This window comes from Tupaia chinensis, unplaced genomic scaffold (assembly GCF_000334495.1).
Source record: "Tupaia chinensis unplaced genomic scaffold, TupChi_1.0 Scaffold000066_1, whole genome shotgun sequence".
Lineage (NCBI taxonomy): Eukaryota > Metazoa > Chordata > Mammalia > Scandentia > Tupaiidae > Tupaia > Tupaia belangeri.
In genome coordinates, this window is record NW_006159525.1 from 6,840,684 (window position 1) to 6,851,442 (window position 10,759).

At 41.8% G+C, this 10,759-nt stretch overlaps 1 pseudogene; it reads right to left on the reverse strand.

Moving 5' to 3' along the window:
- Nucleotides 1–6,858: 6,858 nt before the first annotated feature.
- LOC106733281 (60S ribosomal protein L31 pseudogene) lies at nucleotides 6,859–7,216 on the reverse strand (annotated as a pseudogene).
- Between the last annotated feature and the right edge of the window lie 3,543 nt (nucleotides 7,217–10,759).

A 10,759-nucleotide genomic window follows, 5' to 3' on the forward strand; every position in this document is an offset into this window, starting at 1 on the left:
CTTTCCCTGTCTCTGTGATTGCATGCATCCTATAGCAAAAACCTAAAAAAAAAATTCCCTTATGTCTATTTTTGGGTGTTACTCTTCTATTCTTTTTAAACATATTAACTGTCTTTCATTTTCTCTGTTGGCCCAGAAAGATTTGTTTTAGTGACTGGTAAGGCATTTATATCAGGGCATCTATAGCAAAGGTCGTCAACCCCAGGGGCTGCACACCAGTGCCTGTTGGCTGGGCCGCATAGTGGGGAGTGGAGGAGCCAGCAAGGAGGCTTCCTCTCCTTTGCAGCCACTCCCCATCCCTTGCATTGCCACCTGCACTCTTCCTCCTGGCTGATCAGCAGAGGAATTGGATTCTCATGGGAGCGCTAATCCTACTGTGACTGTCTCATGTATCGCAGTGCAGTATTGATGGGAATAGGGTGCTTTCTGGATGTGTATGCTTGGGTCATCCCAGGACCAACACCCCCACCGGGGCATTGGAGAGATCGCCTTCCATGATGCTGGTCCCTCGTGCTGGCAGGTTGGATGCCACTGAAATGAAGGTTTAAGCCTGAAATAAATGATCAGAAACAAGATACTGTGTTACTTTTTCTTTAGACTAGAGATTTCTGACAACTCTGATAGGTAAATTAGTTCTGAGGATATTTGACTTCGCTTTTCTTCTTGGGTTCCCAAACTGAGTTATATCGTTTATTTATTTGTTGGTTGGTTTACTTTTTATTGTCAGAGTCTGGCGGAGCTTGCCAGAGAGAGAAAGAGAGAGGAGAGGGAGAAAGCAAGCCCCACGGGGTTTGATCATGCTATAGTCCCATTTCCTCTACCTCTCCGTCCTGTCTGGATTTTCCTTGCACCTGTACACATGCACTGGCGTGCCTTTTAAGCCACCAGGGCCTGGGTTTGAACTGCGATCAGCCATGTGGGATTCAGCTTTCTATAACAGCACTTAACTACTGTATTATGGGCCCAGCCCCCAAACTGAATTCTATAGTTGATTAAAACATGACTGTATGTGAGGCTATCAGAGTTGTTTTCGTTTGTTTATTTTGAAATATTATTAACCATCCTGTTTGGTAAATAAGCAAACAATGAAGTGAAGAACCTTTGCTCAGGGTGTAGACCTGGTAAATTGTTTTTAATCATAAAAATGATAGTGGTGTACGGATCAACCAGATGGCATAGTGATTAAGACGACCGAATCCCACATGGCTGACTTGGTGATTCAAGTTCCAGACCTAACACCTGAAAATACACCAGGCACATATGCACGTGTGCCCAAAATCCTAGAAAGAGAACAGAGGAGCCGAGATTTCAGGGTAGACAGCCTCTTTGGGGAAGCGCTTTCTCACTTTTCCTCTCTCTCCTTGTCTCTCTTTAGCACCCTCTAGCAAGTTAAAAAAATAAAGATCCTGGTCTTAATCCTATCAATATAGGGGGACTAGGAAAAGTTCGTAGAAAAATATAATTAGTAGACGTTTATGGGGCCAGCAGGTGATGTGGTGGTTGGTGAGCTAGACTCACACATGGCCAACCATAGTTCAAGTCCCAGACCTGGTGTCTTGCTTTCTCACTTTTTCTCCCTCTGCCTGTCTCTGGTGAGTGCATATGCCCTGTAGCAATTATTTTTAATGATAATGATAAGTAAAATTAATTAAATAATTCTTTTAAAATTATTTATTTATTTAATTCCATTTGTTTTTATTAGTTTTTTTTTCTTGGGATCTTGGGCATGCACGGACACACACCAGCGTGAGTTCAAGTGTCCAGGTCTAGGAACTGAACTGTGGTCGACTACATGGGAGTCCAGCAACACAGCCATTACGCCAACTGCTGGACCCAGTATTTGATTTTTTTATTTTTAGAGATTTTTTCTATAGAGCACATGTGCTCACCAGAGAGACAGAGATAAAGAGACAGAAAGCAAGAAATCACCACCCAGGAAGGATGGCCATCTTGTAGTCTGTTTCCCTCCATTCTCTTCTCAGGATTTTGGGCATGCACACATATGCTCCTGGCATGAGTTTCAAGCCACCAGATCCAGAACTCGAACTGTGGTTGACTATGTGGGAGTCCAGCACCTTAACCACTTCGTCACCTGCTTGTCCCAGTATTTGAGTTTTAAAGTGTAATTTAAATATCTTATGGATGACAGGCTCTCCTCTAAATTCTGAATAAAACTTCTCTAGTAAAAATGACCTTTGACCTAAATCATTAAATTACATGGGCAAATATACTAATACATGATATCTGTGATTATAGCTGATAGTTTCTAAGTGGCTTCCTTTAAATTTTATGATTCTACAACTCTAGAGATTATTGAATTATCAAGGGAATGGAGTGTAAAATAAGATAATTCTGTATTCATTAGTATCTCATGGTGTTTTAGAACTCAAGCTATGGGGTCTGACTTCCTAAGTTTAAAATCCTGGTTCTGTTACTTATTGGTTGGATAGATTTGGACAAATCACTTAACCTCTGTGTCTAAGATTTCTTCTGTTAAAATGGGAACAGTTTTTTAAATTTCTGAAGGATGACCTAGACATTACATACAGAAATGTAATATATCAGGGCTGGCAGGTAGCAAGGTGGTTAGAGTGTTGTACTCTCACATGGCCGACAATGGTTCAAGTCCTATACCTGGCAGCTTTCTTTCTCAATTTCCCTCTGTCTCTCTCTGGTGAGCACATGTGTCCTATAGCAAATTATATTTATATAGTTTTATTTATCATTATTATTCTTTTAATTTGCTATTCACCAGAGAGAGAAGGAAAGTAAGAAAGCAAACCACCAAGCTGCCAGGATTCGAATCATGATCGGCCATGTGGGAGTCCAGTGCCCCAACCACCACACTACCTGCTGGTCCCATAGTTTCATGTAATATGTGTTTTCCATGAACTTTTTGAAGATTACTGCATTTCTATCAGACTCTACACTGGCCTTATTTATAGTAGTAGAAAGAGTAGAAAATGCCCAAATAGCTGCCATTTAAGGGGGGTTTTTTTAGAAAATTATGGCACGGTGGGGACCAGCAGGTGCCTTGGTGGTTAAGGCGCTGGACACTCCCATATGGCCGACCAGGGTTTGAGTCCTGAATCTGGTGGCTTACTTTCTCACTTCCTCTCTCTCTCAGTCTCACCCTCTGTCTCTCTCTGGTCAAACTAAAAAAACAATAAGTGAATGAATAAATAAAATAAATAATTATTAAAAAAAATAAAAGAAAATTTTGGTACAGTGCCTCAGATGGCTTAGCAGTTATGTCCACTGGACTCCCGCATGGCTAACCATGGTTCGAGTCCCAGACCCCCTGGCTTGAAACTCATGCTAGGGGCATGTGCATCCCAGAAGGAGAATGGAGGGGAAGGGATTGCAGCGTGGCCATCCCCTCTGGGGGTAATTTCTCACTTTCCTTTCCCTTTCTGTCTCCTCTCTCTCCAGTGACAGCATGTGCCCTAAGGCAAAAACCTCTAAGAAAAAAAAAATTATGATACCTGGGGGCCAGCAGACGACCAGCCCAGTGGGTTGTCGGATAGGGCACAGAGTTAGAATCCTGATATGAGGAAATCTCTAGTCCACAACTTCCTGAGAGAGTGGAAAAGTCTTACCTTTCGCTCTAAAACTGTGAGTCTGCGTAACGTGTCACCCGCTAACAGGCTTGGGGGTTTGGGGCTGCAGTGTCTACCTCTGTGTTTCCTGAGAGGTCAGATGACCTCCAGATTTCATTTAAGTTTTCTATTATTCTCTTCTGAAAGGGACAAGGAGCTCTTGTTTGAACAGCTTCGGTGAGCCCAAAGGAAAAAATTGGCCATTATAAGGCACACAAAAGATCTGCTTTCCATACATTAGTTTGTCAATTACTTTCTTAATGCAAAGTGGGGTGGAGGAGTAGAAACTGTGGGGGAGGAAAAAAAGATTGTTTTGTGTCCTCAGCTAGATGTCAATATTTGACAGGAATAAATGGGATTTCATATCACATCTTTGCAAAGATAAAGATTGTGCAAGTAAGAAATCTTGCTGTTTTCCGTTCTCCCTTTCCACTGGCCTTTAACCATCCCTGTGTTTATTGCGTCAACAGAAAGGGAGAACTGAGGGAGAAATACATGCAATTGGCTTTGTTAAAATTTTAGCTACTGGAGGCCAGCAGGTGGCATGGTAGTTAAAGGCGTTGGACTCCCACATGGCCAACTATGGTTCAAGTCCTAGACCTGGTGGCTTGCTTTCTCACTTTCCTTCTCTCTCTCTCTGATCAAACTGGAAAATAATAATAAATAAATAAAGCTAAATAAAATACTTAAAAAACAATTTTGGCTACCGTTGTCCCCTCATAATAAAATGTACATGGCAAAATGAAAAAACACATATATTAAATTTGGAAAGTCTAGTAAAACAACCCAGTGCTATTGGAGTGGTTTTCTATTAATAATAGGTTGAATATGGGGGCCAGCAGGTGGCGTGGTGGTTAAGGCAGTGGACACCCATGTAACCAACCTTAGTTTGAGTCCTGGACCTAGTGGCTTGTTCTCTCACTTTCCCCCTCTCTCTCTTTCTCTCTCTGGTGAGCACACATGCCCTATAGCAAACTCAAAAGTAATGATAATAATAAATAAAATTTTTAAATAGTTAAAGTAATAATAATACGTTGAGTATAAAGTGTTTGACTTGAGAACCATGTATCTAAAGTTGAGGTTTTGGGGACCAGCAGATGGCATAATGGTTATGTCGCTAGACTCTCACGTAGTCAGCCATGGCTGATAGTGGTTCAAACCCCAGATCTGGCAGCTTGCTTTCTCACTTTCTCTCTCTCTCTCTCTCTCTCTCTCTCTCTCTTTATCTAGTGAGCTTAAGTGCCCTATAGCAATTTTTAAAAATTATTTTATTTAACTTTATTTATTCATTCATTTATTTATTTCAATTTGACCAGAGAGAGAAAGAGAGAAAGCAAGCCGCCCGGTCCAGGACTCAAATCGCAGTCGGCCATGTGGGAGTCTAACACACCAAGCCACCTGCCGGCCCCACTATAGCAAATTTTAAAAAATAAAAATAATAAATAAAATAAAATAAATAAATCTTTAAAAAAAAAAAAGTAAACTGCTGTTTGTTATTTTGTTTTGTGGGTTGGCTAATTTTCTGGACTCAGTCAGGAGCCCGCATGGTAGGATGGTCTTCACTTCACATTCAACTTATTATTGAGTCTTAAAGTCATTTTTGAAAATAACATTTTAAAAAATGCAGTCTGGGGAACCAGCAGGTGGCGTGGTGGTTAAGGGCACTGAACTCCCACATGGCTGACTGTGGTTTGGGTCCTAGACCTGGTGGCTGGCTTTCTCACATTCTCTCCCTCTCTTTCCTCTCATTCTGTCCCTCTCTGATCAAATTAAAATAAATAGATAAATAGATAAATAAAGTTTTAAAAAATGCAGTCTTAGTATTTCTAAGGGATTCTTCTAATCTTTTCATGTAAAAACAGTTTTCTACTGGGACTGGTGAGTAGTGTGGTGGTTAAGGTGTGATGGTTAAGGCGTTGGACTCGCATGTGACTGACCATGGTTTGAGTCCCAGCCTGGCAGCATGCTTTCTCACTTTCCCTTTCTCTCACTCTCTGTCTCTGCCCGGTCAAATTAAAAAGTTATAATAAGGCGCTGGCAGGTGGTGTGGTGGTTAAGGTCGCTGGGCTCCCACATGGCTGACTGTGGCTGGAGTCTGGGACCTGGCGGCTTGCTTTCTCACTTTCTCTCTCTCTCTCTCTGTCCCTCTCTGGTCAAATTTAAATAAATAAATAAAGTTAAATAAAACAATTCTAAAAAAGTTATAATAATAAATTAAATAATTCTTTTTAAAAAAGAAACAGTTTTCTATTTTGTAAACTGTATTATGAAAATTTTCAGGTATCTGGGATCTTCGAAAAGTTTGTAGAAAAATTGAATTATAATATGAATTTATTTTAGTGCATTTTTTTGTGCAATTTTTTTTTTTATACAGAGAGATTTTTGTTATAGGGTACTCACTAGAGAAACAGAGAGACAGAAACTGAGAAATAACCCTTCAGAGGAGATAACTACACTGCAATCCCTTCTCCTCCATTCTCTTTTTGGGATCTTGGGCACACACACACACACACATACACACACACACACGTGCCTGGTGTGAGTTTTAAGCCACCAGGTCTAGGACTTGAACTGCAGTCAACTATGTGGGAGTCCAGCAATATAACCATTATACCATCTGCTGGTCCCAGTGGAAAAATATTTTGAGGATCAAAAGGTAGCATGGATTTTCAAGCAGCTGGATCCAAAATGGCTGACTTCATGGTTTGAATCCCAGATCCAGCCTCTTACACATATGTGCCCAAAATCCCGGGAGGAGAATGGAGGAGAAGGGATTACAGTGTGGCCATCCCCCCCACCCAGTCCCTCTCTCTCTGTCTCTATCCAGCAAGTACACACACCCTGTAGCAAACTAACATAAAACAAAACAAAACAAAAATATTTTGAAATCTATGTGCAGTTTTTTCATGGTATGCATTTTCCATGATTTTTTTTTTTTTTTTAGTTTGCTATAGGGTGCATAGCAAAGAGAGAGAAAGAGAGAGAAAATGATCATTTATCGCTCCCAGGGAGGTAGAGGATGGCCATGCCATAACCCCTTCTCCTTCATTCTCCTCTCAGGTGTTCAGCATGCACATACATGTGCATGGAGTATTTTTCAAGCTGCTGGGTCTAGAATTTGTACCATGAAGTTGGCTATGTGGGATCCAGTCGCCCTAATCTCCATGCTACCTGCATGCCCTCCATGAACTTTTTGTTGTGGTTGTTGTTTTATGACTTTATTTGAAAATCAGCACTTAGTTCTCATCCACATTGACTGCAGATTTTTGAAAGTGGTAACAGGTACATAGGTCACCAGAGTGTAGAGCTTGTTGGTTGAATCTTCATCCTCGTTTTGTTTTCTGGACAACCGCACACGGACTCCATATGGGACGTTCCTTATTCCTTTGGTCCAGACAGCTTTGTTGAGCCTGGTGTCAATGCGCACATCTGGAGTCCCCATCTCTTTCATGGCAAATCTCCGGATTTCTTTGAGTGTCCGAGGGGCACGTTTCTTGAAGCCCACGCCATGGGTGCACTTGTGAATGTTGATGGTGTATTCCCGGGTCACCACCTCGGTGATGGCAGAACGGCCCTTCTTCTTCTCGCCACCCTTCTTTGCGGGAGCCATTCTGCCGGACCTACGCTGGAAAGAAAGAGCGCAAAGGATTGTGGGCTGAAATTTTTTCTTAAGATTATTTTATTACTTTATTTTAATTTGACCAGAGAGGGATAGAGTATGAGAGAGAGAGAATGAGAAAGTGAGAAAGCAAGCCACCAGGCCTGAGACTCAAACGGCACTTAGCCATGTGGGAGCCCAGCACCTTTAACCACATGCCACCTGCCAGCCCTCCTCCATGAGCTTTTTAAAGGAAGGTGAAAATGAATTATTTATTTATTTATTAAGAATTATTTTATTTAACTTTATCTACCTATCTATTTATTTATTTTAATTCGACCATAGAGGAACAGAGTAAGAGAGAGAGGGAAAGTAAGAAAGCAAGCCACCAGGTCAGGGATTCAGACTGTGGTCAGCCATGCAGAAGTCTAGCTCCCTTAACCACGACACCACCTGCTGGCCCCAAGATTTATTTATTTTTTATATTGCCAGATAGTGCATGAACTCATCAGAGAAAGAGAAAACATGTTTTTCAAGCCACCAGATTCAGGACGCAAACTGTGAAGTCGCCCATTTGGGATGTAGCCACCTTAACCAGACACTGGCTCATGCATTAATGCCCATTTTATTTGTTGGATTTTTGTTTGTTTGGTTGCTGTTGAGTTGTATGAGTTCTTTATGCGCTTTGGATATAAATCCTGTACCAGATAATGGTTTGCAAATATGCTCTCCCATTTTGTAGGTTGCTTTTTCATTTTGTTGATTGTTTTCTTTGCTGTGCAGAAACTTTTCAGTTTAATATAGGCTCACTCGTTTAGTTCTGTTTGTTGGTGTCATATCAAAAAAAAAAATTACTATGGCCAATATTGATGTCCAGGAGCTTTTCTTTTTTAAATTTTATTTATTATCATTTTCCAATATGAACAGAGAAAGACAGAGAGAGAGAGGGAGAGTGAAAAGGCCAAGTCTGGGACTCAGTCTAAGGTTGGCTATGTGGGAGTCCAGCACATTAACCTCCACGCCACCTGCTGGCCTCAGAAGCTTTTCTTCGAGGAGTTTCATTGTTTCAGGTCTTAGATTTAAGTCTTTAGTCCTTTTCTTTTTTTTTTTTTTTGGAGAGATTTTCACTATAGGGTGCGCGCACTCACCAGACAGAAAGAGAGAGACATTAGAGAGAGAAAGCGAGAAATCACCCCCCAGGGGGGATGGTCCCGCCGCAATCCCTTCTCCTCCATTCTCCTCTCGGGATCTTGGGCACGCACGCACACGCGCCCGGCGTGAGTTTTAAGCCACTGGGTCCGGGACGCGAACCGCGGTCGACTACGTGGGAGTCCAGCGACAGCCATTACGCTAACTGCTGGTTCCCAGTCTTTAGTCCGTTTTTGAGCTTATTTGTGTGTGCGGTAAAAGGATCCCATTTCATTCTCTTATATCTTTTGTGGTTCCATATGAAATTTAGGGTTTTTTTTTCTATTTACATGAAAAATGCCTATGGGCTTTTGATAAGGATTATATAGACTTTATAGATCACTTTCAATGGCACGAACATTTGGCAATGTTAATCCTTCTGATCCAAAACATAAGGTATCTTTCTAGCTATGTGTGTCTTTCATCTAATCCATCGGTGTTTTACGGTTTTCAGTGTACAGATCTTTTTGTTGTTGTTTTGTTATCTCAGGTTTTTGTCATAGGTTATATACACTCACCTGAGAGAGATAGAGACAGTGAGAAATTACCCCTTGGGGGGATGGCTATGCCTGTATCCCTTCTCCCCTCTACTGCTCCTGGAATTTAGGCATGCATGCACACACATCTGGCATGAGTTTCAAGCCACCAGATCTGGGACTCAAACCTCGGTCAGCCATGTGGGAGTCCACTGCCTTAACTACCATGTCACCTGCTGGCCCCCCTGGTTAAATTTATTACTAAGCATTTTATGCTTTTGATAATGTTATAAATGGAACTGGTTACGGCAAGTAAATACTTCTTGTCTGGTTCCCATGCTGATGGAACAGCCTTTAGGACCAGGGACAGGAGGAGCTGGAGCCAAGTCACATTGCTGTTGCAGGGTCTGCAGCTGGCTCTGCAGTAGTCAAGATTTTACCAAGGGCACAGTCAGGTGTGGTTCCTACCAGAATTCGGGGGAAGGACTGCTTCCGGGATCACAGAAGAACAGTCTCAGGGAAGGTTTGTTTTCCTCATCCTTAAAAGGGACAAAGGCAGACTTCTTTTTGCCTCTGGACTTCACCATTTCTCTGTGTCTTCTTGAATGCTGCAGCCATCTTTGGAGAGGCTCCCTCTCCATGAGGAGAGGGAGCTTGAGAAAACACAGTGAGGATGGGAAAAGTCCAATTCCCAAATTAACTAACTAAATCACCACCCCTGGAGCCATCCTAATGCCAGACGCAGTAAAAGACGGTTTATCAATGACCTTATTGTTTAGGTCCTGCTCGGTGGGACTTTCCGTTATTTGCAGCTAAAACATCCTGGCTTACAGCTTCCCTATGTTACTAAAACTCCAGAATTTTCTCTTTTTCTCTGTAGAACTGACCCTACCCTCTCTTTGAAGCCACTGAGGAGTGATTCTATTAAATAATTATATATATTTTTCCCATTATCATTTTGTAGAAACAGGAAATTACTATATAGATGACAGAAAGTTAAAGCTAAAAGGAGCCGTCCAAATTCTCCAGAGCACTGGCTCTCAACCTTGCTGTACTTTGGCATCAGCACAGGAACTATTTTTTGAAAAAGAATTATTTAATTTAATTTAATTTATTCATTCGTTTGTTTTAATTTGACCAGAGAGAGACACAGAAAAAGAGAGAGAGGGAAAGTGAGAAAGCAAGCCACCATGTCTGGGACTCAAACCACGATCAGCCACATAGGAGTGTGCAGCACCTTAACCACCACGCCACTTGCTGGTCCTCCAGAGGAACTTTTAAAAAATGTAAATAAAATAGGGCCGGCAAGTGTTATGGAGTTTAAGGTGCTAGATCCCACATGGCCGAGCGAGTGGTTCAAGTTCCAGACTTGGCAGTTCGAAAATCACACCAGGCACAAGTGCCCAAATACCTTGAGAGAATGGAGGAGAAGGGATTAAACGGTGGCCTCCACCGCCCCCCCCACCCAGAGGAACTTTTAAAAAATGTAAATAAAATAGGGCCGGCAAGTGTTATGGAGTTTAAGGTGCTAGATCCCACATGGCCGAGCGAGTGGTTCAAGTTCCAGACTTGGCAGTTCGAAAATCACACCAGGCACAAGTGCCCAAATACCTTGAGAGAATGGAGGAGAAGGGATTAAACGGTGGCCTCCACCGCCCCCCCCACCCCCGTGATTTCAAAAGACAAACAAACAAACAAAAAACATTGCTGCCTCCATCCCCTAAACATTCTGATTTTATTGAAGGCTGTGTCCTGAGCCACAGAGTATTTTCAAAGCGTTGAGATACATATTTTATTTATTTATTTATTTATTTATTTGTTTGTTTGTTTGTTTGTTTGTTTATTTGCTACAGGGTACATGCTTTAGAGATAGAGCGAGAGAGAAAGTGAGAAAGCAT